The following is a 27,684-nucleotide window of genomic DNA, read 5'->3' as shown; positions in this document are numbered from 1 at the left end:
TATAATTTTTTGGCGAAGGGTATTCAATTGACCACCCTTGGCCACACGTAGCTTCGCCCCTGCTTGTCGCAAATGAGTGAATTCGTGTCAACTATCTGGCATCTAATGTTGTGATGGGGGTCTCACTCACTGTAACATTTACATTTGCATATTGGCTAGAAGGGAATTCCTCATCTTTTGCATTTCTTTCTATTTAAAAACCTGGTTGCTTAGCCTGTGGCAATACACCTTCATTGTTTAACATCACAACCACAGAAGAAATACTTGGGCGATCTTCAGGACATTGTTGGACACATAATAGACCAATGAAGATTGATCGTACCACTTGAGTTGTCGAACAAGAATCACCTAGGCATTCATCAAGTAGTTCTATTGACCTACCTTCTTTATAGAGTTCCCATGCCTGTAAATGTTTCAAGCTTATTAGTAATCACCAGTGTTTTAAAAGGCGTGGGTGTAAGGCGAGTCGTTTTATATATGCCTCAACGAGGCGTAAGCCCCGAGTCACGGGGCATAAGCCCCATAGGTATTTAATTTTTAATATTTTATGAAATAATATAATTACAGTAAATATTTATAAACAGGTAAAATTGCATAAAAATTAAAGAAGCTTCATTCTTACAAAAAACTAGTCAAAATAATTTATTATATGCTACTTAGAAGCACAACTAACTTGAGTCGAAAAGAATAAAATTTTCTATATGAAGGACAAAAAAGATGACTAACGTGTAATTTAAACTTTAAACTTGCTCCTATATAGGAGAATTGAGTTCTCTTTGTATTTGTAAAAAAAAAATTGAATATTCGTTGGAGATATTAGCAGATTAGCGGACAAGATAAAGAATTGGGAAAGATCATGAATTAGGGCTTCAATCAATAAAAAAGGTCTTGTCTTTTAAATTTAATACATTTTAGTTCCCTTTTTAAAATCTTTGAGTAATTACCACCTGACTTTTGAGAATTTGAGTAAATTAAAAAGGACTTATTCAACAAATTTTGTTTTAATTTGAAAAATTCTCGCATCACTAAAAAAACGCGTCTCAAACGCCCCACACCATTGCCTCGAGGCGTTTTTGGTGCGCCCAGCCCCGGGGCTCGCCCCAAAAACGCCTTTTAAAACGGTGGTAATCACTAGCTTTGCCAGATATTTTACTATTAGATAACTCGAACAGGTAAATATAATAGAGCAAATTAAAAATCTTACATATCCAAGTAGATTGATGCTATGGTCTGGATGAAAGAATCTTCTGTTGTTTCTCCCACTCACGATTTCCAGTACTAATATACCAAAGCTAAATACATCTGAGTTTACTGAGTATTTCCCGTGCAATGCATATTCCGGTGAGAGGTACCCACTACATAAAAATGTACAGAAAAGATAGAATTACTTATAATGCTGGAAAATATACCTTAACTATATCAAGATTCTTCTTCTGTTCAAATTTTTAACTATCCAGTAGAAGGTTCTTACTATGTTCCAACAACTCGGTTTGTCATGGCTCCAGTGTCATCCTCTTCCCATATTTTTGCTAATCCAAAGTCTGATATCTTTGGATTCATATCCTTGTCTAACAAGATGTTGTTAGCTTTCAGGTCTCGGTGAATTATTCTCAATTGAGAATCTTGATGCAGATACATAAGTCCCCGAGCTATACTATTGATAATGTGAAAGCGCTTAGGCCAGTCTAATACCCTGCTTTGCGTGTCATCTGCCAAAAACATTGTTGGGTCACTAATGCGCTAGAAAGTAAGTACCAAAACATAAAACTAAAGTCCATTCTCTTTTTGAAAAAAAGAATATCATATGTTTGGGCTACCAAGTATGTCACTATTGCGCTCTAATGCAGCTGAGTTCCTAGTTCTTTTCTTACATGTTTTTGTCTTGCTTCATGGTGTTTTCATGATTGGAAGAAGATTATTGAAGTACTCCTAAAGACATCAGCTCACTGTTGTGCAATTATTAGTCAATATGCATAATAATGGATGGAGAAGTTGTACCAAATATAAAGGAATCAAGACTCCCGTTTGGCAAGTACTCATAGATCAACATTTTTTCTTCCCCTTCAATGCAGCAGTCAAGAATCTTCACCAGATTCCTATGTTGAAGTTTTGCAATATATAAAACTTCATTCTTGAACTCGGTTTCTCCTTGTGTGGAAGTTCTAGACAGCCGCTTGACAGCTATTTCCTGTCCTTCAAGTGTGCCCTAAACATAACAATCTCTGCATGTTAATATTTTCAATACCTAATTTGGTGTATTTCTTGTACAAAACTGCACCAGGCCTCAAGTTTTTATACCTTATAAACAGGTCCAAAACCGCCCTCTCCAATCTTTTTGTCTATTGAAAAGTTATTGATAGCCCTGGCTATCATAGATAAGTCAAACAGTGGTATCTCAAATTCTTCAGCACAATTACTCCTGTTGTAATCCATCTTGTAGCTGCCACTGCATCCCCATCTTCCTGCCAAAAGCAAATTATGTGAGTTTTCTTTAAGCTACAAACACCAGACCAAAAAGATAGGTAGTTGTTTTCACACTTATTTAAATTTCTATTCCTTTATTTTGCTCAGACGGGACAAAAAGGGACTTATCCAGCTTACCTTTTTTTTTTTGAGTTCTAAAGCGTTCTTCCTTCTTCTATGGCAAACCAGCAGGCTAAGGATTACTAGAATCACACCAACTGATAATGGAAGAATCCAGAAAAGTACATTTCCTTCCTTTCCATCCGATTGCTGCGCACTATCTGCAATTAATTCCAGCAAAATAAATAATAAAATTTCACTTTCTATCTCTCCGATCCTTAGAGGAGTTGATAAGTGATATATAGTTATAACGATCCTGCTAACCTTTGTAGTACTGAACGTGCATTCCATAACAGTTTAATTTTGAGTGATATTTTTACCTTGATTGATGCTAGTATGAACTGCTAGGTCTGTAGAAAACTATCACTACTAAAAAACTGGCTAATTCGTCCCGGAAAACCGACCGTAATCGGTCGGAATTTGAGAAAAAGTGATCGATTTCCGACCGCTTTTAATTAGTCAAAAAAATGATGGTCGCTAAGGTGTTGCAACCGAAATCGGTCGAAATTTTCCGACCGAAAACGGTCGGCTATTTCAATGCGTTGATTGACAACCATTTTTCAAATACCGACTGAAATCGGTCGGTATTAATTAAATTTTTTAAATTTATTTTTCAAATACCGACCGAAATTGATCGGTATTAATTAATATTTTTTAATTTATTTTTTAAATACCGACCGAAATCGGTCGGTATTAATTAAATTTTTATTTTATTTATTTTTCAAATACCGACCGAAATCAGTCGGAATTTTAAATATATAATAATTTTAAAAATCTTCCAAATATATATTTTTTTGTACCGCATGTATACTCCCCGCTCGAGATATCATAGCACCACAATATTATATCTTATTACTATATTACTAATTAGTACTAGTATATATCTTATTACTATATTACTAATTAGTACTATTATATATTATTATCATTATTATTTTATTGAATTCTAATTCTAATTATAGAATATTAAATCTTATTACTAAGCACTAACTACAACCCTTCCTATATTTGCTTATTTTTTGTTAGTCCACAACTGTTGGACTCTATGGCATCAAAGCTCAACTTATAAGATGAAAAAGCTCACATCTTTCAGCCAATGTGGGACAAGAGCATAATTTGAAAATTTCCGATCGAAATCGGTCGGAATTTTTGAAAAATTCTAATATAAAATTATATTCCCATGGAAAAAGCTCACATTTTTTAGCCGATGTGGGACAAGAGCATAATTTCAAATTTTTCGACCGAAATTGGTCGGAATTTTTGAAATATTTTAATAAAAAATTATTTTCCCATGGAAAAAGCTCACATATTTTAGCCTGATGTGGGACAAGAGCAGATTTCAAATTTTCCGACCGAAATCAGTCGGAAATTTTGAAATTAACGAAATTACCGATCGAATTCAGTCGGAAATATCAGTCGGTAATAATAAAATATTTTGACCGTTTGACCTCAATATTTCCGACGGAATTCAGTCGGAATTTAATTAAATGTTTCCATTTTTAAATTATTTTAATTATACCGACCGATTTCGGTCGGTTTTAGTGGTCATGTATTTAAATTATTGTTATTTTAATATATGACAAATGTTAATGTATGGTAATAAAAATATTTAAGGCAATTCCTTGTAAATTATATTATAGAATTATGAACTATATTTTTTAATTCAAATTTAAAGACAAAAATATTATAAAGAGATATTCAAAGCAATGCGTTAGTATAATTAATATATATATAAAAGCTATATTCGATATTAAATATTGAATATTAAAATTTAGGATGTTAAATCAATTATTAGGTAAGCACATAACCGTAACCATTTTTGCCAATTCTTCCCGATCTTTTTTTAGATCATAATATAAGAGAGATTGAGAGAGATTGATGATTTTGTGAGAAAAATGAAAGAATGAGGGGGTATTTATAGTTGAAAATAGGGAAAAGATGTAATTATAAAAAGTTTGTTGATACTTATAGTGAAGAAGATTTAAACAATATTTCTCAAGAGTTTTATGAAACTTGTGCTTTACATAATCAAATTATGTATTTTGTTCCTTGGTTTATAACCACATATTTACCACTTTTTATAAAAGTTTTGGAAAGATCTTATAAAGACGGGAGTGACAATATTACTAAAGCCATCTACCCTCCTCAATCATCTTTTGTTTTACCTAATAATACAGGTATTACTTTTACTGCATTTTAAAAATTTATTGATGAGGATGTTGCTGCAGTCAGCATCGCAGAAATTAATAAATTAATTTCTCAAAATAATTATTTGAGTTTATATGTTAAAGTTTTGGGTGAAAACATTAGTTTTCTTAATAAAAAACTTGATGATTTAACAGTCTTGATTAAGGATATGAATACTAAAAAGACCTCCTGATATTCAGGATTTTAAATTTAAATCTTTTGGTGACTTAGAAGAACTTCTTGATAAAAAGTTATCCGGTTTGAATATCAAACCTATTAATTTATCAAATGATTTTACTGATAAATTAGATTCTACTTTTGACTATAAAAAGGATGTTTTGTCAGAGTTTAATAAACTCAGAAGTTACCCCAAAAAGAATAGTAAGTTTGCAGATAGCAGATATGCCGATAAACCTAGAATGCAGACTTATTATTACAATCGTCCTACTCCTCAAGATGTTTTAATAGAGGAACGTGATTGGAATCAGACTAATACGTCTTACAGTGGTTTTGAAATTTACGAATGGAATCTTGATGGTTTGACTGATAGGCAGTTAACATATTATAGTACATAGAATGCTTATGTATGCAACTATCTGTAAAAGTGTGAAGAATACAGATAGGAATATTTGCAGAATGATTGTTGCAGGTTTTACTGGCCAACTTCGTGGCTGGTGGGACAATTATTTATCTATCGACGAAAGGGCAATGGTTATTAACGCTAAAGCCATTGACGAAGGACTTGATAACTTAGGCATGGCCCTAGTGGCAAATAGAGAAGATGCCGTTTATACCCTTATTCTTACTATATTAGAACATTTCAATGGTAGATTTACCAACCAGAATGAGACTGTTCGTACCCTCCTTAATAGCCTTAGATGTAAGACTTTAAGTGAGTTTAGGTGGTATAAAGACACCTTTATGAGTAGAGTGATGGAACTACCTGAAAATAAGCTTGAACATTGGAAAGCTAAGTTCATAGATGGCCTTCCCTCTTTATTTGCCGAAAGAGTTAGAAAGGTTTTAAGAGGTAGTTATGGTGAAATTCCATACATTGATTATACCTACGGTAAATTGATAGGAATTTGCACACAGGAAGGGTTAAACTTGTGCAATGAATTAAGATTGTCCAGACAGCTTAAGATGGATAAGCATAAGGAAAGAAACAAGTTAGGGGACTTTTGCACCCAGTTCGGATTACCCGAGACTTCTACTCATAAGAAGAAGAAACATAAGTATCATAGATACCCCAATCAAGACAGTCCTTATAGGAGAAAGAGATCTAGATATAGATCCAAAGAAGAACAAGAAGCCAAGAAAGCACATCGCAAGTCTACTAGATTTAACAAAAATAGGTCTAAGCGAGATCTTGCTGACATTAAGTGTTATAAGTGTGGTAAATTTGGCCATATAGCTCCAAATTGTAAGCTTCAAAAGCTGAAAATCTTAGGACTAGACGATGAACTACGTGATAAGGTTTATAGTTTGTTATACACTTCTGGATCGGAATCTGATTACTATTCTGAATCAGAATCCGAAGCTGAAATTTATTTGCTTGATTTATCTGATAGTGATAAAAATATTGATAATACTTGTACAACTTGCAAAGGTGATACATGTGCTTGTGATGATGAATTTTATAAATTACAATCACAATTTGAAAATCTAAACATGAAAACTATTACATCTGATAATGTAATAGAACTTTTAAAAGAAGTTACTGATGAAAAATTTCGTGAAAAAATTATTAATTTAGCTGCTAGTTCAAGTTCTAATTCAAGTACTAGTTTTACAAAACCTTTTGAAAAAGAATTTGAATATTCTCCACCTTATTCTTTACTTGAAGTTAATAACCGTCTGTTAAACAAAAATGCAACTCCAGCAAGAGATTCTTCTTTCGATGATTTAAAAATTGAAGTTGAAAACTTGAAACGAGAGATCAAATCTCTTAAACAAAATCAAATGATTTGTGATCATAGGATTACTCAGATTGAGAAAATCAATTCTCCAGCTGAGAAATCTAATGATAAAAACAAAGGTATTTTTGAAAATGATATTGAAGAAAAACCTATTAGTTTTAATCCTAAACATGATATGTTTTTAGGGATGATGCAAATTATTACTGCTCATAAATGGTATATCAAATGTACTATTCTCATTGATAATAGTTTTTCAATTACAAACATTGCCATGATTGATAGTGGAGCAGATGTTAGCTGCATTCAAGAAGGTTTAGTACCTACGAAATATTTTCAAAAAACTACTCATATGGTTAGATCTGCATCCGGACATGCTTTAGATATAAAGTATAAACTTTCTAATATGGGTATTTGTCAAAATAAAATCTGTATTCCTCACTTCTTTTTCTTGGTAAAAAACCAGTTATACCCTCCAATTATACTTGGGACACCGTTTATTAACGCCGTTTATCCTTTTACTAGCATAGACTCGAAAGGTTTTACTGCTACCTATAAGGATAAAGAGATAAGTTATACTTTTGTTACGGATCCAGTAACTAGAGATATTAATGCTTTAATTGATATGAAGCAAAAACATGTTGATTCTTTACAATTAGAATTGTTTAGTATGAATATATTTGATACTTTAAATTCTACTAAAGTAGAAGAAAAAATCAAATTGATTTCCGAACACATTGCTGTTGATATTTGTGCCGAGCATCCTAGTACTTTTTGGAATCGAAAAAAGCATATTGTCACTCTTCCTTATGAAGATAACTTCACTGAGGATGATATTCCTACTAAATCTGGACCTTGTCAGATGAATGCAGAATTGGTAGAATTTTGCAAAAAAGAGATTGATAGTTTGCTATCAAAGGGTTTGATAAAACCCTCAAAATCTCCTTGGTCTTGCACAACTTTTTATGTTAATAACGCAGCTGAAAAGGAACGTGGTGTTCCTAGATTAGTCATTAATTATAACCATGCGTTTTCACATTTAATGTTAATGCATCTAGTATATTAACATCAGATAAAGATAATTGCAAGTTGGGTTGAGTATTAAAATATACTGGGCCATAGGCGACAGAAGATTCAATAGAACCCATCAGAGACTGTCTAAAATTCAAATTTCTGGCATCTCTGAGAGCAGCCAAAAATGTCTCTGGTAACCCTTTAAGGGTTAAAGGCTTAAAAGCAATTTGAACCATACCAATATGCAAATAATTATATTGGTGTTTATAAATATCTACATCATGCTTGTTTAACAAACGAATAGTCTGTTCAGACGAATTTAAAGCTAAAGATTGCTCAGTTGTTTTAACAAGTTGTTTAGAAGAGAGTTTATCAAACCATCCATAATCATAGATTGTTCTAATAGGGACTTTAGGAATAGTCCATTTGTTTAACAAATCAAGGTTTTGAGGTATATCTACCTCTTCCAATCTAGTATTTTTCATACTAGTTTCTCCTAAATCCATATTTCAGAAACATATCTATGTCGAATATTTCATATCTATCTTATATATACCATAAAAGTACCTAGGCTCTGATACAATTTTAACAGGATCAAGTTTATGTATTATATTATGACAGACCCCTTGCTTGAGTAAAGGTTTTTAACCTTCCATACAGTCATTAAACTATATATAAAATTTAAGTATATTTCAATTCTTATATCCTTACCGATTGTGCGGATTACCGCCAGTCTTTAAATATAAGGGTACTGAATTAGCTAGATTAAGAATTCTCAAATATGTTAAAGTAGAAATCTTTATCTGGTGGAAACCTTCCAGGCATATAAAAGTCAGATATGAGGTGTGAAACAAGTCCAGTTCCCGGTCAAACAGTGATTTCTATTTTAATATAATTAAAAAGGCATGGCGGATTACCGCCCGCCACTTGATCCTGTTAAAATGGAAATCACCGTTTGACCGGGAACTGGACTTGTTTCACACCTCTGTCGTAATATAATACATACTTTTATTGAGCCCATGTGTCTAGCAGTCCTAACCGTGAAAGAAGATGCCCTTTTAACTCCTTTATCGGGCTGAGGTTCACGGCTGGCTAGACGAAGCCACTAAGGCAAAGCCAATAAGAGCAGTGTTATATCAGACTTTACCAACCATCTTGACACCAAGTCAAAACTCTATATATAAAACTCATTTATATTTTAATAGATGCCGTCGCTTTCATGGTGTATATAGGAGAGAAGTTAGATACTCAACATAGATATGAAGTCTCTTAGCCGGACATCGTCACGGGCAGAGAGGAGAGACTAGAAGAAAAGCTAACTAAGAAAGACAGAAATATGTACCTTGTTGCCAAGAAGCAAGGCCTTGAAGATGAAGAACTAAAAACTTTTATTTACTTGTTCTTCTGTTACAATGAGCAAACTACTAAACTAACTCTTTACTTACAACTTAGAGAGAGAGAGAGAATTCTAGAGAGAGAGAGAGTCTCGAGTTCTGCCTCTTTAAAAAATGAACGAATGAATTCTATAAATAGAAAAGAAAAGGAATCTATGAACAGTAAAAGTGGGTCCCCGTGGGTCCCTCTAACAGTGTTTCTACTGTTGAAACAGTGTATTTACTATTGATGAACAGTGTATCTACTGTTTGAGTGGGTCCGGCGGCTTCACTGTGCTGTGGGTCTGGCGGCTTCACTGTTTGAGTGGGGTCCAGCTGTTTCACTGTACTGGTTTCTTTTCCGCCTTTTTTATTTTGCGGATGAATTCTTCTGTATCATGTAAGTCTTCTTCAGATAATATTCTTTCTGCTTCAATGGGCTGAGAATCTTCAGCAATATCATCGTTGCTTGTTTCACTTTGCATTGACGTATCTGACTTTTCATATTGATTAATGGAAGACATTAAATTTCTTTTAACTTCTTCCAAGTAAATGTTAATCATTTCTGTTTTATCTTCTTCTTGAAAGGAGATTCTTCTGGCAATATACCTTACCGAACTGTCATCAATTACCTCTTTATGAGGTTTGCTGGAATATTCTTGGATTTTTATCTCGATTGAATCCAAGAGCTCTTGACCATATAAGGTCTTTGTTTTGGGATCTTTCTTCATTAACTTGTCCCAAAAATTATTGTAAAAAGTCCTGTATAAGCAGGGGACTTGTTCTTCAGTGAATCCGACTTCTGGATTCCATTTGTGTATCCAAGGGATAGAAACATCAAGAAAGAAATATATTTGGTTAATTTTTTCTGGGTAGCAGATATGATCTGCGTGATATAAATCGTTAATAAAAGGAGAAATTTTTATCCATTCTTTGTATAACATGAGGAATGAATCTGGTAAAATCTTTATTGTTGGACCGTGGTATGACCACCAGTTTAGAAACCAATTAGGAACAGTTGCTGCAAATATCTTTGCACATACTTTTATAAACCAAGTATGTTTGTGTCTATCATTATTATAGTATAATACTTTATCAAAAGCTTGGATATAATCCCAATAGGTAAAATTCATTTTATTTTTGTTAAGGCTTATCTGCCTTTCTTTCATTGTGGATATACCCCAGACTTCAACAGATATAATCTGTTTAATTATAATCTTTGAGAAGTTATAAACGTTCTCGTCTGTGCTATATCCAGAAAAGTGCTGAAAATCTGCACTGCCAGTACTGGTTAGTATTGTTTCATAGTAGGAACGAGTTTTGTATGACTCACCCGGATAATATAACCCATTTATCAAATACCTTTGGAATATTTTTCATGGTTCTTCTTTTCTCTGAATGTCAGAATTTTCTAAGAGAAATATCATTTCTCTTTTTGGTACTTTTTCGTATGACTTGATATCATCATTGTCATCTTTAGAAATGGAAGCAAAAGTGTCACTTTGCTTAACAGAAGTATCTTTCTGTTTCTGAGCAGTCAAATATGTGGTTATAAACCAAGGAACAAAATACATAATTTGATTATGTAAAGCACAAGTTTCATAAAACTCTTGAGAAATATTATTTAAATCTTCTTTATTATAAGTATCAAAAAACCAAGTTTTAAACTGGTTCCATTTATCAGTGAAAAATTCTTTTTGAATATAACCTCTAGCTTGTGACCCTGGACTAAAATCAATTTGGTATGGAATCATTAAGTATCATTGGGGTCAAAGTCCATCTCGGACGCAGAAGGAATATCCTTATCAGAAATATTATCATTATCCTGAACAATATTTGTCTTGGGGTTAATCTTAACCCTTTCAACTGGCTTATCACCTACTTTAGTAGAAATTGTGTGTAAAGATGCAGCACGATTTCTAGCTGGTCCATAGACTGGTTCAACAGGAGAAATGTGTTGAATATCAGGCAATAGTCTATGACTAGTAAAGGAATGTCTATTATAATTAGAACTAATAGTAGGCAACAGTCTATTGTTAGAAAATGACTGTCTACTATAAGCGGAACTATTATCGTCAAACTGAATGCAAATCCTACCATCCGGATTTTGAGTAATATGAGAATACTCAGTATTACTGACAGCATCAGTTATCTGACTGGGGGATATAACCGAATCCAAAGTCCATGTGGTTGGAAAATTAATTTCTTCCCACTTAATAGGTCTCCTTGTGGTGACCTTAGACTTTGCAAATTTCGTTTCTACTAGAATAGTTTGATCAGATGTATCATATAATTTATATCTGGGGTTTAACGTAGATAGTAATTTAAAATAAATTCTATACGATAAACATATCAGTTCAGAACCAGGCGCATAATTATAACCATGCGTTTCTTCTTTTGATGATTTAAAAATTGAAGTTGAAAACTTGAAACGAGAGATCAAATCTCTTAAACAAAATCAAATGATTTGTGATCATAGGATTACTCAGATTGAGAAAATCAATTCTCCAGCTGAGAAATCTAATGATAAAAACAAAGGTATTTCTGAAAATGATATTGAAGAAAAACCTATTAGTTTTAATCCTAAACATGATATGTTTTTAGGGATGATGCAAATTATTACTGCTCATAAATGGTATATCAAATGTACTATTCTCATTGATAATAGTTTTTCTATTACAAACATTGCTATGATTGATAGTGGAGCAGATGTTAGCTGAATTCAAGAAGGTTTAGTACCTACGAAATATTTTCAAAAAACTACTCATATGGTTAGATCTGCATTCGGACATGCTTTAGATATAAAGTATAAACTTCCTAATACGGGTATTTGTCAAAATAAAATCTGTATTCCTCACTTCTTTTTCTTGGTAAAAAATCAGTTATACCCTCAATTATACTTGGGACACCGTTTATTAACGCCATTTATCCTTTTACTAGCATAGACTCGAAAGGTTTTACTGCTACCTATAAGGATAAAGAGATAAGTTATACTTTTGTTACGGATCCAGTAACTAGAGATATTAATGCTTTAATTGATATGAAGCAAAAACATGTTGATTCTTTACAATTAGAATTGTTTAGTATGAATATATTTGATACTTTAAATTCTACTAAAGTACAAGAAAAAATCAAATTGATTTCCGAGCAGATTGCTATTGATATTTGTGCCGAGCATCCTAGTGCTTTTTGGAATCGAAAAAAGCATATTGTCACTCTTCCTTGGCGGGCGGTAATCCGCCATGCCTTCTTAATTATATTAAAATAGAAATCACCGTTTGACCGAGAACTTGACTTGTTTCACACCTCACATCTGGCTTTTATATGCCTGGAAGGTTCCCACCAGTTAAAGTTTTCTACTTTAACATATTTGAGAATTCTTAATCTAGCTAATTCAGTACCCTTATATTTAAAGACTGGCGGTAATCCGCACAATCAGTAAGGATATAAGAATTGAAATATACTTGAATTTTATATATAGTTTAATGACTGTATGGAAGGTTAAAAACCTTTACTCAAGCAAGGGGTCTGTCATAATATAATACATACTTTTATTGAGCCCATGTGTCTAGCAGTTCTAACCGTGAAAGAAGATGCCCTTTTAACTCCTTTATCGGGCTGAGGTTCACGGCTGGCTAGACGAAGCCACTAAGGCAAAGCCAATAAGAGCAGTGTTATATCAGACTGTACCAACCATCTTGACACCAAGTCAAAACTCTATATATAAAACTCATTTATATTTTAATAGATGCCGTCGCTTTCATGGTGTATATAGGAGATAAGTTAGATACTCAACATAGATATGAAGTCTCTTAGCCGGACATCATCACGGGCAGAGAGGAGAGACTAGAAGAAAAGCTAACTAAGAAAGACAGAAATATATACCTTGTTGCCAAGAAGCAAGGCCCTGAAGATGAAGAACTAAAAACTTTTATTTACTTGTTCTTCTGTTACAATGAGCAAACTACTAAACTAACTCTTTACTTACAACTTAGAGATAGAGAGAGAATTCTAGAGAGAGAGAGTCTCGAGTTCTGCCTCTTTAAAAAATGAACGAATGAATTCTATAAATAGAAAAGAAAAGGAATCTATGAACAGTAAAAGTGGGTCCCCGTGGGTCCCTCTAACAGTGTTTCTACTGTTGAAACAGTGTATTTACTATTGATGAACAGTGTGTCTACTGTTTGAGTGGGTCCGGCGGCTTCACTGTGCTGTGGGTCCGGCGGCTTCACTGTTTGAGTGGGGTCCGGCGGTTTTACTGTACTGGTTTCTTTTCCGCCTTTTTTATTTTGCGGATGAATTAAACTTTATCATGTAAGTCTTCTTCAGATAATATTCTTTCTGCTTCAATGGGCTGAGAATCTTCAGCAATATCATCGTTACTTGTTTCACTTTGCATTGACGTATCTGACTTTTCATATTGATTAATGGAAGACAGTAAATTTCTTTTAACTTCTTCCAAGTAAATGTTAATCATTTCTGTTTTATCTCCTTCTTGAAAGGAGATTCTTCTGGCAATATGCCTTACCGAACTGTCATCAATTACCTCTTTCTGAGATTTGCTGGAATATTCTTGGATTTTTATCTCGATTGAATCCAAGAGCTCTTGACCATATAAGGTCTTTGTTTTGGGATCTTTCTTCATTAACTTGTCCCAAAAATTGTTGTAAAAAGTCCTGTATAAGCAGGGGACTTGTTCTTCAGTGAATCCGACTTCTGGATTTTATTTGTGTATCCAAGGGATAGAAAATTCCAGAAAGAAATATATTTGGTTAATTTTTTCTGGGTAGCAGATATGATCTGTGTGATATAAATTGTTAATAAAAGGGGAAAATTTTATCCATTCCTTGTATAACATGAGGAATGGATCTGGTAAAATCTTTATTGTTGGACCGTGGTATGACCACCAGTTTAGAAACCAATCAGGAACAGTTGCTGCAAATATCTTTGCACATACTTTTATAAACCAAGTATGTTTGTGTCTATCATTATTGTAGTATAGTACTTTATCAAAAGCTTGGATATAATCCCAATAGGTAAAATTCATTTTATTTATGTTAAGGCTTATCTGCCTTTTTTTCATTGTGGATATACCCCAGTCTTCAACAGATATAATCTGTTTAATTATAATCTTCGAGAAGTTATAAACGTTCTCGTCTGTGCTATATCCAGAAAAGTGCTGAAAATCTGCACTGCCAGTACTGGTTAGTATCGTTTCATAGTAGGAACGGGTTTTGTATGACTCACCCGGATAATATAACCCATTTATCAAATACCTTTGGAATATTTTCTATGGTTCTTCTTTTCTCTGAATGTCAGAATTTTCTATGAGAAATATCATTTCTCTTTTTGGTACTTTTTCGTATGACTTGATATCATCATTGTCATCTTTAGAAATGGAAGCAAAAGTGTCACTTTGCTTAACAGAAGTATCTTTCTGTTTCTGAGCAGTCAAATATGCCTGCAAATGTGCGTATAACGGGCTATCTTCTGGAATATCTTCTAGGTGGACGGATGGTCCAATTGATGATTCTTCTCTGAGAGATATCCTCTCATTGACTAAACTCCTTCTTCCCATTTGTATAACTGGGGAGTTTGATGAGGATCCGTATGACGATCCTGAAGGTGATGACCTTCCTTTGGATTGTGGGGATGATCTTCCCTAACCTCTACCTCTTCCCCTAACCCAGGGGGGTTCCATTCTGTAAATATTCACGAGATAAGAAATCTGGCAGAGAATTATCAATTCCCTTTTTGTATTGTATTTCAAAATCAAAAGGGGCTAATTGAGCCTGCCATCTTGCAAATATCATTTTCGAGGCATCATGTTTAAAATCTTTGTTAAACATATATTTAACAGATTGTGCGTCAGTTTTTATCAAAAACTTTTGATTGTATAAGTCGTCTTGAAATTTTAAAACACATTTTACTATGGCTAACATTTTATGTACCACAGTAGCGTATTTTCTCTGGGCTTCAGACCATTTACCAGAGTAGAATCTAATCAGATATTCATGTTTATCATTGGGATTTATTTGTTTCAAAATTCCTCCATAACCAATATTAGACGCATCAGTCTCTATAATCTTTTGCCATGCAGGATTAGCAAGGGTTAAGCAAGGTAAAGATTTAACACGTTGCTTAATATTTTTTACCAAAGTAGTGTGACTATCAGTCCAAGGATTTTTATAATTCTTTTTTAGCCTATCATATAAGGGGGCTAAATCACGTGACTGATCTTTATAAAAAGGCAAAATATAATTTAAACTTCCCAAAAATCTTTGTAGCTGAGTTCTATCAGTAATAACATCGGGAAATTTTGAGGCAAAATCAATTGATCTTTGAATAGGAGTAATCTTTCCTTGACAAATATAATGTCCTAAGAATCGAATGTTAGTTTGGAATAAACTCATTTTTTTTTTTTTGAGATTACCAAACCATTTTGTATAACAATTCTTTTGAAAATATCTAAATGCTTAATATGCATTTCAAGTGTTTTGGAAAATACCAAAATGTCATCGATATAGACAATGACGAAGTCTAGATAGGGGTTGAAAATATCATTCATAATTTTTTGGAATTCTGAAGGGGTATTTTTCAAACCAAAAGGCATAACATTCCATTCATATTGCCCAAATGGAACATTAAAAGCAGTCCTATAAGTATGCTCTTTAATAACTGAATCTGCCAATATCCAGATTTTAAATCAAATTTTGAAAATATATTGGCGTCATATAATCTAGACAATAAATCTCTTTTATTAGGAATAGGATACCTAACCCATTTCAAATATTTATTCAAGGGCTTATAATTAATGACTAATCTAGGAACACCACGTTCCTTTTCAGCTGCGTTATTAACATAAAAAGCTGTACAAGACCAAGGAGATTTTGAGGGTTTTATCAAACCCTTTGATAGCAAACTATCAATCTCTTTTTTGCAAAATTCTACCAATTCTGCATTCATCTGAAAAGGTCGAGATTTAGTAGGAATATCATCCTCAGTGAAATTATCTTCATAAGGAAGAGTGACAATATGCTTTTTTCGATTCCAAAAAGCACTAGGATGCTCGACACAAATATCAACAGCAATCTGTTCGGAAATCAATTTGATTTTTTCTTGTACTTTAGTAGAATTTAAAGTATCAAATATATTCATACTAAACAATTCTAATTGTAAAGAATCAACATGTTTTTGCTTCATATCAATTAAAGTATTAATATCTCTAGTTACTGGATCCATAACAAAAGTATAACTTATCTCTTTATCCTTATAGGTAGCAGTAAAACCTTTCGAGTCTATGCTAGTAAAAGGATAAACGGCATTAATAAACGGTGTCCCAAGTATAATTGGAGGGTATAACTAGTTTTTTACCAAGAAAAAGAAGTGAGGAATACAGATTTTATTTTGACAAATACCCGTATTAGGAAGTTTATACTTTATATCTAAAGCATGTCCGGATGCAGATCTAACCATATGAGTAGTTTTTTGAAAATATTTCGTAGGTACTAAACCTTCTTGAATGCAGCTAACATCTGCTCCACTATCAATCATAGCAATGTTTGTAATAGAAAAACTATTATCAATGAGAATAGTACATTTGATATACCATTTATGAGCAGTAATAATTTGCATCATCCCTAAAAACATATCATGTTTAGGATTAAAACTAATAGGTTTTTCTTCAATATCATTTTCAAAAATACCTTTGTTTTTATTATTAGATTTCTCAGCTGGAGAATTGATTTTCTCATCTGAGTAATCCTGTGATCACAAATCATTTGATTTTGTTTAAGAGATTTGATCTCTCGTTTCAAGTTTTCAACTTCAATTTTTAAATCATCAAAAGAAGAATCTCTTGCTGGAGTTGCATTTTTGTTTAACAGACGGTTATTAACTTCAAGTAAAGAATAAGGTGGAGAATATTCAAATTCTTTTTCAAAAGGTTTTATAAAACTAGTACTTGAATTAGAACTTGAACTAGCAGCTAAATTAATAATTTTTTCACGAAGTTTTTCATCAGTAACTTCTTTTAAAAGTTCTATTACATTATCAGATGTAATAGTTTTTATGTTTAGATTTTCAAATTGTGATTGTAATTTATAAAATTCATCATCACAAGCACATGTATCACCTTTGCAAGTTGTACAAGTATTATCAATATTTTTATCACTATCAGATAAATCAAGCAAATCAATTTCAGCTTCGGATTCTGATTCAGAATAGTAATCAGATTCCGATCCAGAAGTGTATAACAAACTATAAACCTTATCATGTAGTTCATCGTCTAGTCCTAAGGTTTTCAGCTTTTGAAGCTTACAATTTGGAGCTATATGGCCAAATTTACCACACTTATAACACTTAATGTCAGCAAGATCTCGCTTAGACCTATTTTTGATAAATCAAGTAGACTTGCGATGTGCTTTCTTGGCTTCTCGTTCTTCTTTGGATCTATATCTAGATCTCTTTCTCTTATAAGGACTGTCTTGATTGGGGTATCTATGATACTTATGTTTCTTCTTCTTATGAGTAGAAGTCTCGGGTAATCCGAACTGGGTGCAAAAGTCCCCTAACTGGTTTCTTTCCTTAAGCTTATCCATCTTAAGCTGTCTGGACAATCTTAATTCATTGCACAAGTTTAACCCTTCCTGTGTGCAAATTCCTATCAATTTACCGTAGGTATAATCAATGTATGGAATTTCACCATAACTACCTCTTAAAACCTTTCTAACACTTTCGGCAAATAAAGAGAGAAGGCCATCTATGAACTTAGCTTTCCAATGTTCAAGCTTATTTTCAGGTAGTTCCATCACTCTACTCATAAAGGTGTCTTTATACCACCTAAACTCACTTAAAGTCTTACATCTAAAGCTATTAAGGAGGGTACGAACAGTCTCATTCTGGTTGGTAAATCTACCATTGAAATGTTCTAATATAGTGAGAATAAGGGTATAAACGGCATCTTCTCTATTTGTCACTAGGGCCATGCCTAAGTTATCAAGTCCTTCGTCAATGGCTTTAGCGTTAATAACCATTGCCCTTTCGTCGATAGATAAATAATTGTCCCACCAGCCACGAAGTTGGCCAGTAAAATCTGCAACAATCATTCTGCAAATATTCCTATCTGTATTCGTCACACTTTTACAGATAGTTGCATATATAAGCATTCTATATACTAGAATAGTTAACTGCCTATCAGTCAAACCATCAAGATTCCATTCGTAAATTTCGGAACCACTGTAAGACGTATTAGTCTGATTCCAATCACGTTCCTCTATTAAAACATCTTGAGGAGTAGGACGATTGTAATAATAAGTCTGCATTCTAGGTCTATCAGCATATCTGCTATCTGCAAACTTACTATTCTTTTTGGGGTAACTTCTGAGTTTATTAAACTCTGACAAAACATCCTTTTTATAGTCAAAAGTAGAATCTAATTTATCAGTAAAATCATTTGATAAATCAATGGGTTTGATATTCAAATCGGATAACTTTTTATCAAGAAGTTCTTCTAAGTCACCAAAAGATTTAAATTTAAAATTCTAAATATCAGGAGGTCTTTGAATATGAGTAACAACAATTTGAGGTTCTGATTTGCTTCCTGAAGAAGAGGCAATATCAGTCAAAGTCTTTTTAGTATTCATATCCTTAATCAAGACTGTTAAATCATCAAGTTTTTTATTAAGAAAACTAATGTTTTCACCCAAAACTTTAACATATAAACTCAAATAATTATTTTGAAAAATTAATTTATTAATTTCTGCGATGCTGACTGCAGCAACATCCTCATCAATAAATTTTTGAAATGCAGTAAAAGTAATACCTGTATTATTAGGTAAAACAAAAGATGATTGAGGAGGGTAGATGACTTTAGTAATATTGCCACTCCCGTCTTTATAAGATCTTTCCAAAACTTTTATAAAAAGTGGTAAATATGTGGTTATAAACCAAGGAACAAAATACATAATTTGATTATGTAAAGCACAAATTTCATAAAACTCTTGGGAAATATTATTTAAATCTTCTTTATTATAAGTATCAAAAAACCAAGTTTTAAACTGGTTCCATTTATCAGTGAAAAATTCTTTTTGAATATAACCTCTAGCTTGTGACCCTGGACTAAAATCAATTTGGTGTGGAATCATTAAGTATCATTGGGGTCAAAGTCCATCTCGGACGCAGAAGGAATATCCTTATCAGAAATATTATCATTATCCTGAACAATATTTGTCTTGGGGTTAATTTTAACCCTTTCAACTGGCTTATCACCTACTTTAGTAGAAATTGTGTGTAAAGATGCAGCACGATTTCTAGCTGGTCCATAGACTGGTTCAACAGGAGAAATGTGTTGAATATCAGGTAACAGTCTACGACTAGTAAAGGAATGTCTATTATAATTAGAACTAATAGTAGGCAACAGTCTATTGTTAGAAAATGACTGTCTACTATAAGCGGAACTATTATCGTCAAACTGAATGCAAATCCTACCATCCGGATTTTGAGTAATATGAGAATACTCAGTATTACTGACAGCATTAGTTATCTGACTGGGGGATATAACCGAATCCAAACTGGTGGTCATACCACGGTCCAACAATAAAGATTTTACCAGATCCATTCCTCATGTTATACAAAGAATGGATAAAAATTTCTCCTTTTATTAACGATTTATATCACGCAGATCATATCTGCTACCCAGAAAAAATTAACCAAATATATTTCTTTCTAGAATTTTCTATCCCTTGGATACACAAATGGAATCCAGAAGTCGGATTCACTGAAGAACAAGTCCCCTGCTTATACAGGACTTTTTACAACAATTTTTGGGACAAGTTAATGAAGCAATATCCCAAAACAAAGACCTTATATGGTCAAGAGCTCTTGGATTCAATCGAGATAAAAATCCAAGAATATTCCAGCAAACCTCAGAAAGAAGTAATTGATGACAGTTCGGTAAGGCATATTGCCAGAAGAATCTCCTTTCAAGAAGGAGATAAAACAGAAATGATTAACAGTTACTTGGAAGAAGTTAAAAGAAATTTACTGTCTTCCATTAATCAATATGAAAAGTCAGATACGTCAATGCAAAGTGAAACAAGCAACGATGATATTGCTGAAGATTCTCAGCCCATTGAAGCAGAAAGAATATTATCTGAAGAAGACTTACATGATACAGAAGAATTCATCCGCAAAATGAAAAAGGCGGAAAAGAAACCAGCACAGTGAAACAGCTGAACCCCACTCAAACAGTGAAGCCGCCGGACCCACAACACAGTGAAGCCGCCGGACCCACTCAAACAGTAGATACACTGTTCATCAACAGTAAATACACTGTTTCAACAGTAGAAACACTGTTACAGGGACCCACGGGGACCCACTTTTACTGTTCATAGATTCCTTTTCTTTTCTATTTATAGAATTCATTCGTTCATTTTTCAAAAAGGCAGAACTCGAGACTCTCTCTCTCTAGAATTCTCTCTCTCTCTATAAGTTGTAAGTAAAGACTTAGTTTAGTAGTTTGCTCATTGTAACAGAAGAACAAGTAAATAAAAGTTTTTAGTTCTTCATCTTCAGGGCCTTGCTTCTTGGCAACAAGGTACATATTTCTGTCTTTCTTAGTTAGCTTTTCTTCTAGTCTCTCCTCTCTGCCCGTGACGATGTCCGGCTAAGAGACTTCATATCTATGTTGAGTATCTAACTTCTCTCCTATATACACCATGAAAGCGACGGCATCTATTAAAATATAAATGAGTTTTATATATAGAGTTTTGACTTGGTGTCAAGATGGTTGGTACAGTCTGATATAACATTGCTCTTATTGGCTTTGCCTTAGTGGCTTCGTCTAGCCAGCCGTGAACCTCAGCCCGATAAAGGAGTTAAAAGGGCATCTTTTTTCACGGTTAGAACTGCTAGACACATGGGCTCAATAAAAGTATGTATTATATTATGACAGACCCCTTGCTTGAGTAAAGGTTTTTAACCTTCCATACAGTCATTAAACTATATATAAAATTTAAGTATATTTTAATTCTTATATCCTTACTGATTGTGCAGATTACCGCCAGTCTTTAAATATAAGGGTACTGAATTAGCTAGATTAAGAATTCTCAAATATGTTAAAGTAGAAATCTTTAACTGGTGGAAACCTTCCAGGCATATAAAAGCCAGATGTGAGGTGTGAAACAAGTCCAGTTCCCGGTCAAACGGTGATTTCTATTTTAATATAATTAAGAAGGCATGGCGGATTACCGCCCGCCACTTGATCCTGTTAAAATGGTATCAAAGCCTAGGTACTTTTATGGTATATATAAGATAGATATGAAATATTCGACATAGATATGTTTCTGAAATATGGATTTAGGAGAAACTAGTATGAAAAATACTAGATTGGAAGAGGTAGATATACCTCAAAACCTTGATTTGTTAAACAAATGGACTATTCCTAAAGTCTCTATTAGAATAATCTATGATTATGGATGGTTTGATAAACTCTCTTCTAAACAACTTGTTAAAACAACTGAGTAATCTTTAGCTTTAAATTCGTCTGAACAGACTATTCGTTTGTTAAACAAGCATGATGTAGATGTTTATAAACACCAGTATAATTATTTGCATATTGGTATGGTTCAAATTGCTTTTAAGCCTTTAACCCTTAAAGGGTTACCAGAGACATTTTTGGCTGCTCTCAGAGATGCCAGAAATTTGAATTTTAGACAGTCTCTGATGGGTTCTATTGAATCTACTGTCGCCTATGGCCCAGTATATTTTAATACTCAACCCAATTTGCAATTATCTTTATCTGATGTTAATATACTTGATGCATTAACATTAAATGTGAAAACGTATGGTTATAATTATGCGCATGGCTCTGAACTGATATGTTTATCATATAGAATTTATTTTAAATTACTATCTACGTTAAACCCCAGATGTAAATTATATGATATATCTGATCAAACTATTCTAGTAGAAATAAATTTTGCAAAGTCTAAGGTCACCACGAGGAGACCTATTAAGTGGGAAGAAATTAATTTTCCAACCACATGGACTTTGGATTCGGTTATATCCCCCAGTCAGATAACTGATGCTGTCAGTAATACTGAGTATTCTCATATTACTCAAAATCCGGATGGTAGGATTTGCATTCAGTTTGACGATAATAGTTCCGCTTATAGTAGACAGTCATTTTCTAACAATAGACTGTTGCCTACTATTAGTTCTAATTATAATAGACATTCCTTTACTAGTCGTAGACTGTTACCTGATATTCAACACATTTCTCCTGTTGAACCAGTCTATGGACCAGCTAGAAATCGTGCTGCATCTTTACACACAATTTCTACTAAAGTAGGTGATAAGCCAGTTGAAAGGGTTAAAATTAACCCCAAGACAAATATTGTTCAGGATAATGATAATATTTCTGATAAGGATATTCCTTCTGCGTCCGAGATGGACTTTGACCCCAATGATACTTAATGATTCCACACCAAATTGATTTTAGTCCAGGGTCACAAGCTAGAGGTTATATTCAAAAAGAATTTTTCACTGATAAATGGAACCAGTTTAAAACTTGATTTTTTGATACTTATAATAAAGAAGATTTAAATAATATTTCCCAAGAGTTTTATGAAACTTGTGCTTTACATAATCAAATTATGTATTTTGTTCCTTGGTTTATAACCACATATTTACTACTTTTTATAAAAGTTTTGGAAAGATCTTATAAAGATGGGAGTGGCAATATTACTAAAGCCATCTACCCTCCTCAATCATCTTTTGTTTTACCTAATAATACAGGTATTACTTTTATTGCATTTTAAAAATTTATTGATGAGGATGTTGCTGCAGTCAGCATCGCAGAAATTAATAAATTAATTTCTCAAAATAATTATTTGAGTTTATATGTTAAAGTTTTCGGTGAAAACATTAGTTTTCTTAATAAAAAAACTTGATGATTTAACAGTCTTGATTAAGGATATGAATGCTAAAAAGATTTTGACTGATATTGCCTCTTCTTCAGGAAGCAAATCAGAACCTCAAATTGTTGTTACTCATATTCAAAAACCTCCTGATATTCAGAATTTTAAATTTAAATCTTTTGGTGACTTAGAAGAACTTCTTGATAAAAAGTTATCCGGTTTGAATATCAAACCCATTGATTTATCAAATGATTTTGCTGATAAATTAGATTCTACTTTTGACTATAAAAAGGATGTTTTGTCAGAGTTTAATAAACTCAGAAGTTACCCCAAAAAGAATAGTAAGTTTGCAGATAGCAGATATGCTGATAGACTTAGAATGCAGACTTATTATTACAATCGTCCTACTCCTCAAGATGTTTTAATAGAGGAACGTGATTGGAATCAGACTAATACGTCTTATAGTGGTTCCGAAATTTACGAATGGAATCTTGATGGTTTGACTGATAGGCAGTTAACTATTCTAGTACATAGAATGCTTATGTATGCAACTATCTGTAAAAGTGTGAAGAATACAGATATGAATATTTGCAGAATGATTGTTGCAGGTTTTACTGGCCAACTTCGTGGCTGGTGGGACAATTATTTGTCTATCGACGAAAGGGCAATGGTTATTAACGCTAAAGCCATTGACGAAGGACTTGATAACTTAGGCATGGCCCTAGTGGCAAATAGAGAAGATGCCGTTTATACCCTTATTCTTACTATATTAGAACATTTCAATGGTAGATTTACCAACCAGAATGAGACTGTTCGTACCCTCCTTAATAGCCTTAGATGTAAGACTTTAAGTGAGTTTAGGTGGTATAAAGACACCTTTATGAGTAGAGTGATGGAACTACCTGAAAATAAGCTTGAACATTGGAAAGCTAAGTTCATAGATGGCCTTCCCTCTTTATTTGCCGAAAGAGTTAGAAAGGTTTTAAGAGGTAGTTATGGTGAAATTCCATACATTGATTATACCTACGGTAAATTGATAGGAATTTGCACACAGGAAGGGTTAAACTTGTGCAATGAATTAAGATTGTCCAGACAGCTTAAGATGGATAAGCTTAAGGAAAGAAATCAGTTAGGGGACTTTTGCACCCAGTTCGGATTACCCGAGACTTCTGCTCATAAGAAGAAGAAATATAAGTATCATAGATACCCCAATCAAGACAGTCTTTATAGGAGAAAGAGATCTAAATATAGATCCAAAGAAGAACGAGAAGCCAAGAAAGCACATCACAAGTCTACTAGATTTACCAAAAATAGGTCTAAGCGAGATCTTGCTGACATTAAGTGTTATAAGTGTGGTAAATTTGGCCATATAGCTCCAAATTGTAAGCTTCAAAAGCTGAAAACCTTAGGACTAGACGATGAACTACATGATAAGGTTTATAATTTGTTATACACTTCTGGATCGGAATCTGAATATTAAAATTTAGGATCTTAAATCAATTAAATATTATGTACATATATGTATATAAATATATATACACATACATAGATAGGATATAGTGTCCATATAAAAGTAATTTTAAAAAACACATACACACACAAATATATATAGTAGTAGTGTATGTGCCTATCAAGTACTTCTAGGAAAGTGACTGGGGTCTAACCAGTCATTATGCTTACAAATTCAGCTTATAATTCAGATCAATTTTACTCTAAAGCAGTGATTCTTATATTCTAATGATTTGTTAGTTCCTACCTATATACAGGGAAAGCAGGAGTTGGCAGTTAATATTATAGTAGATGTTTACAAGCATAGGAACAGTTCAAACTTAAAGTTAAGGTCTGCTTTGTTAAAAGTACCTGCAACCATTACTTCTTTTTTCATCTTCAGGTATAATAAATCAGAAATCACTAGCAACTCGGACTCAACAATAAACCTACCTGATTCAGAACCAGCCATTCTAATATATATATCTTGCTCTTCATTGGGTACCTGCTGAATGTCATGCAGATCCTCGAACCACAATAAGCATTCTCTTCCTCCATTACGTATGTCAAGATTTGAGTATGCCATACAAGAGCAATTGTTAGAGCAGATATTCTTGCATTCGTCTAGTGTCATAGTCACATTGGACCAGGAGTTCCGTGTGTCTCGCAATTTGATATGTGAATACTTCAAAAATACATCTCCTTGGAGGCTGTTTAGTGCAGTTCTCCGGACACAGCCACCTGACCAGTCTGTCTTCCACCAATCTTCAGTATCTTTTGGCACAAATTTGTCCACATACAGGAGAATCTTGACTGTTGCAGCTACCGTATGCACCACACAACTTGTAATCATCACAGTTATCTGAGGGCATTAAGACAAAAGGGACCCAGCCCTGTTGCCGGTCACCCCAAGTCCAAAACTGTATGACACCATTCTCACTTATTATCAATCTAGCGATAACTGAAGACAGGAGCTTATAAGTAAAATACACCTCTATCTTGCTGGAAAATACACCAAATGTATAGAAAGTACCTTCTCTAGTGTTTGGTGCCCCACTAAAACGGCGACCATTCCATGGTCCAGAGCGATATACAACATCTGTGCCGTTTTTCAGGATCACGTTCTGTGGATAACCAGAAGGATCACAGTGATAGGTAAAATCGCCTGGAGCTGGATCCTCCTCGTTCTTCCACGATGACAAGTACACCTCTCGACCTTTTGCAAAATTCCAACCAAGCTTCATGCCTGGTAATAGTGTATCAGTCGGATGATAAAAACTCTGCCATAGGAAATTATCATTGCCAGCTTCTTTGACTACAAGATTTCCAGAATCCAGCAACTGTGCAATGTGATTCTGCACAGATCTAGAGGTATTAGTTGACCACACAACACTGTCAGTGCCATTGAGAAGGACAAGAAGTCCTGGCTCAATGACCTTAAGGATACCTGATTCATTTGTCAAAGGAGCTTCTCTGTTGGCAACCCACACCACTGTCCTAACAGATATGTTCTTGTACCAAATACCAACATAACGAAGCTTAGAATTACTTGGACTGAAGAACCCCATTTCGAAGGTTCCACCGGCTGAAGTAACATTGGCATCACCATCTTTCAGAAAATGGGTTGTAGTTATGGTATCTGTAGCGCCAAAACTCCTCTGGTGGATGGAATACAACAAGTAGATGAGCAAGAATATGTAAAAATGTTCCCTTAGTAATGCCTTCATGCTTCCAAATCCAATGAATGATTCTTGTTCGTGTCACATCCAGGGCGTAGCAACTAGCAACTCTGAACCACATCCAGTAACCTAACAGTTCATTTTACTACAGAGTACTGTATGTCGCCTCTGTTCCAGTTTACGTGAACCTATTTACCTTTTGGTCTGTTTCAAAAAAATGTCCTATTTTTTTGTAGTGGTGCCATCAAGAGAAGGCAAAATATACAAGTTAAGGGGAATTAATTATATATACATACAAAATATTATATATATATACACACACAACATAATATTTCGGTACAGAGCTATCAATTGACAGTTAAAATTGTATACGTTCGAAACCGATTCTCGGCCATAAAGACTGGTCGAGACGATGATGTCTCGACCAAAGGGTATCCACATGACAAGCTCGAACGAATTCCGGTACAGGGGCATCGAGCTTCATAAAAACCGATCAAACGGCAAAATTCGGTATCATTATCGAGCCCGTATCCGTATCGAACTACGAGGCAACACCGACCGACACAGGCCCCGAATATCGATGCCCCGAAGCAGAATCGAGCTCGAACCAAGACCAAGGGTCGATCCAACACCGAGCTCGAGCCAGTGCCGAGCTCGCAGACAAAAGCCGTTACATCCGCACCAAGGGAGAGAATCTCGGCGGGAATCAAGAAAGAGACAAACCATCATGGGTCCTCCACTATGTATTATTTTATTATGTTATTATAGATAAAGTGGTGACCCTCTATTATAAAAAGGGACAAGACTTTGTAATAAGATCATTTTTTTTCAACAGACATTAGGATTTCATTTTATGCTTGTTTTTCTCTAACTCATTCAGTTTTCCTATTCATCACTCCCATTTTATAGGAGAATACTTGTATTGTCATTTTTGTATCAAAGGAATTTGCGTATCCTTAGAACCATACCTAAATTCAATATTATTCGATTTTTCAGGTAAACAAAAATGTAAATGAGTAAATACACGAATAACAAAAGAGGAATCAAACAGTCACGCCACTGATTTATCAGTTTTTGCATTGTTTGCGTGTTGCTATTACAATGCGATGCCTGTTCTATCATTTGTCCTGGGACCGGAAGGAAATTTCTTTGCAATTATATCTGAATTGAACAACTTATAATTGGCTGAAAAAGAAATTTACTACAGTACAGAGAAATCTACAGTACACTCCAGCTAAGGGTAAGCGTAACAGTGATTGTTTGATATAAATCTACAGTACACTCCAGCTTACGACTTCAAATCAGCAATGGCTCTACCTACCGACCTCGAAACCGGCCTTCAAGATGAAACCAACAACTGGGTGCCCAGGGTCGGAAGGCTACCTGATGACGGCAACGAGGCTCGAATCGAAGAACCCGAAATTTGAGCCAAAATACCCTTGGATATCAATTCACAAATAGCTCTAGAAACGAATCAGCGTTCTAAACCGGAAAAAAGCGTTGAGGGCGGTGTTCGACCCATAGC

General features: G+C 33.9%; 1 pseudogene; it reads right to left on the bottom strand.

Annotated features, from left to right (window-relative positions):
* Positions 1–91: 91 nt before the first annotated feature.
* Positions 92–26,207, bottom strand: LOC107770685 (G-type lectin S-receptor-like serine/threonine-protein kinase At4g27290; annotated as a pseudogene).
* Positions 26,208–27,684: the final 1,477 nt, after the last annotated feature.

Source organism: Nicotiana tabacum, chromosome 2 (assembly GCF_000715075.1).
Source record: "Nicotiana tabacum cultivar K326 chromosome 2, ASM71507v2, whole genome shotgun sequence".
NCBI lineage: Eukaryota > Viridiplantae > Streptophyta > Magnoliopsida > Solanales > Solanaceae > Nicotiana > Nicotiana tabacum.
Note: the sequence above shows the minus strand (reverse complement) of the source record. Positions and strands in the feature narration are given on the sequence as shown.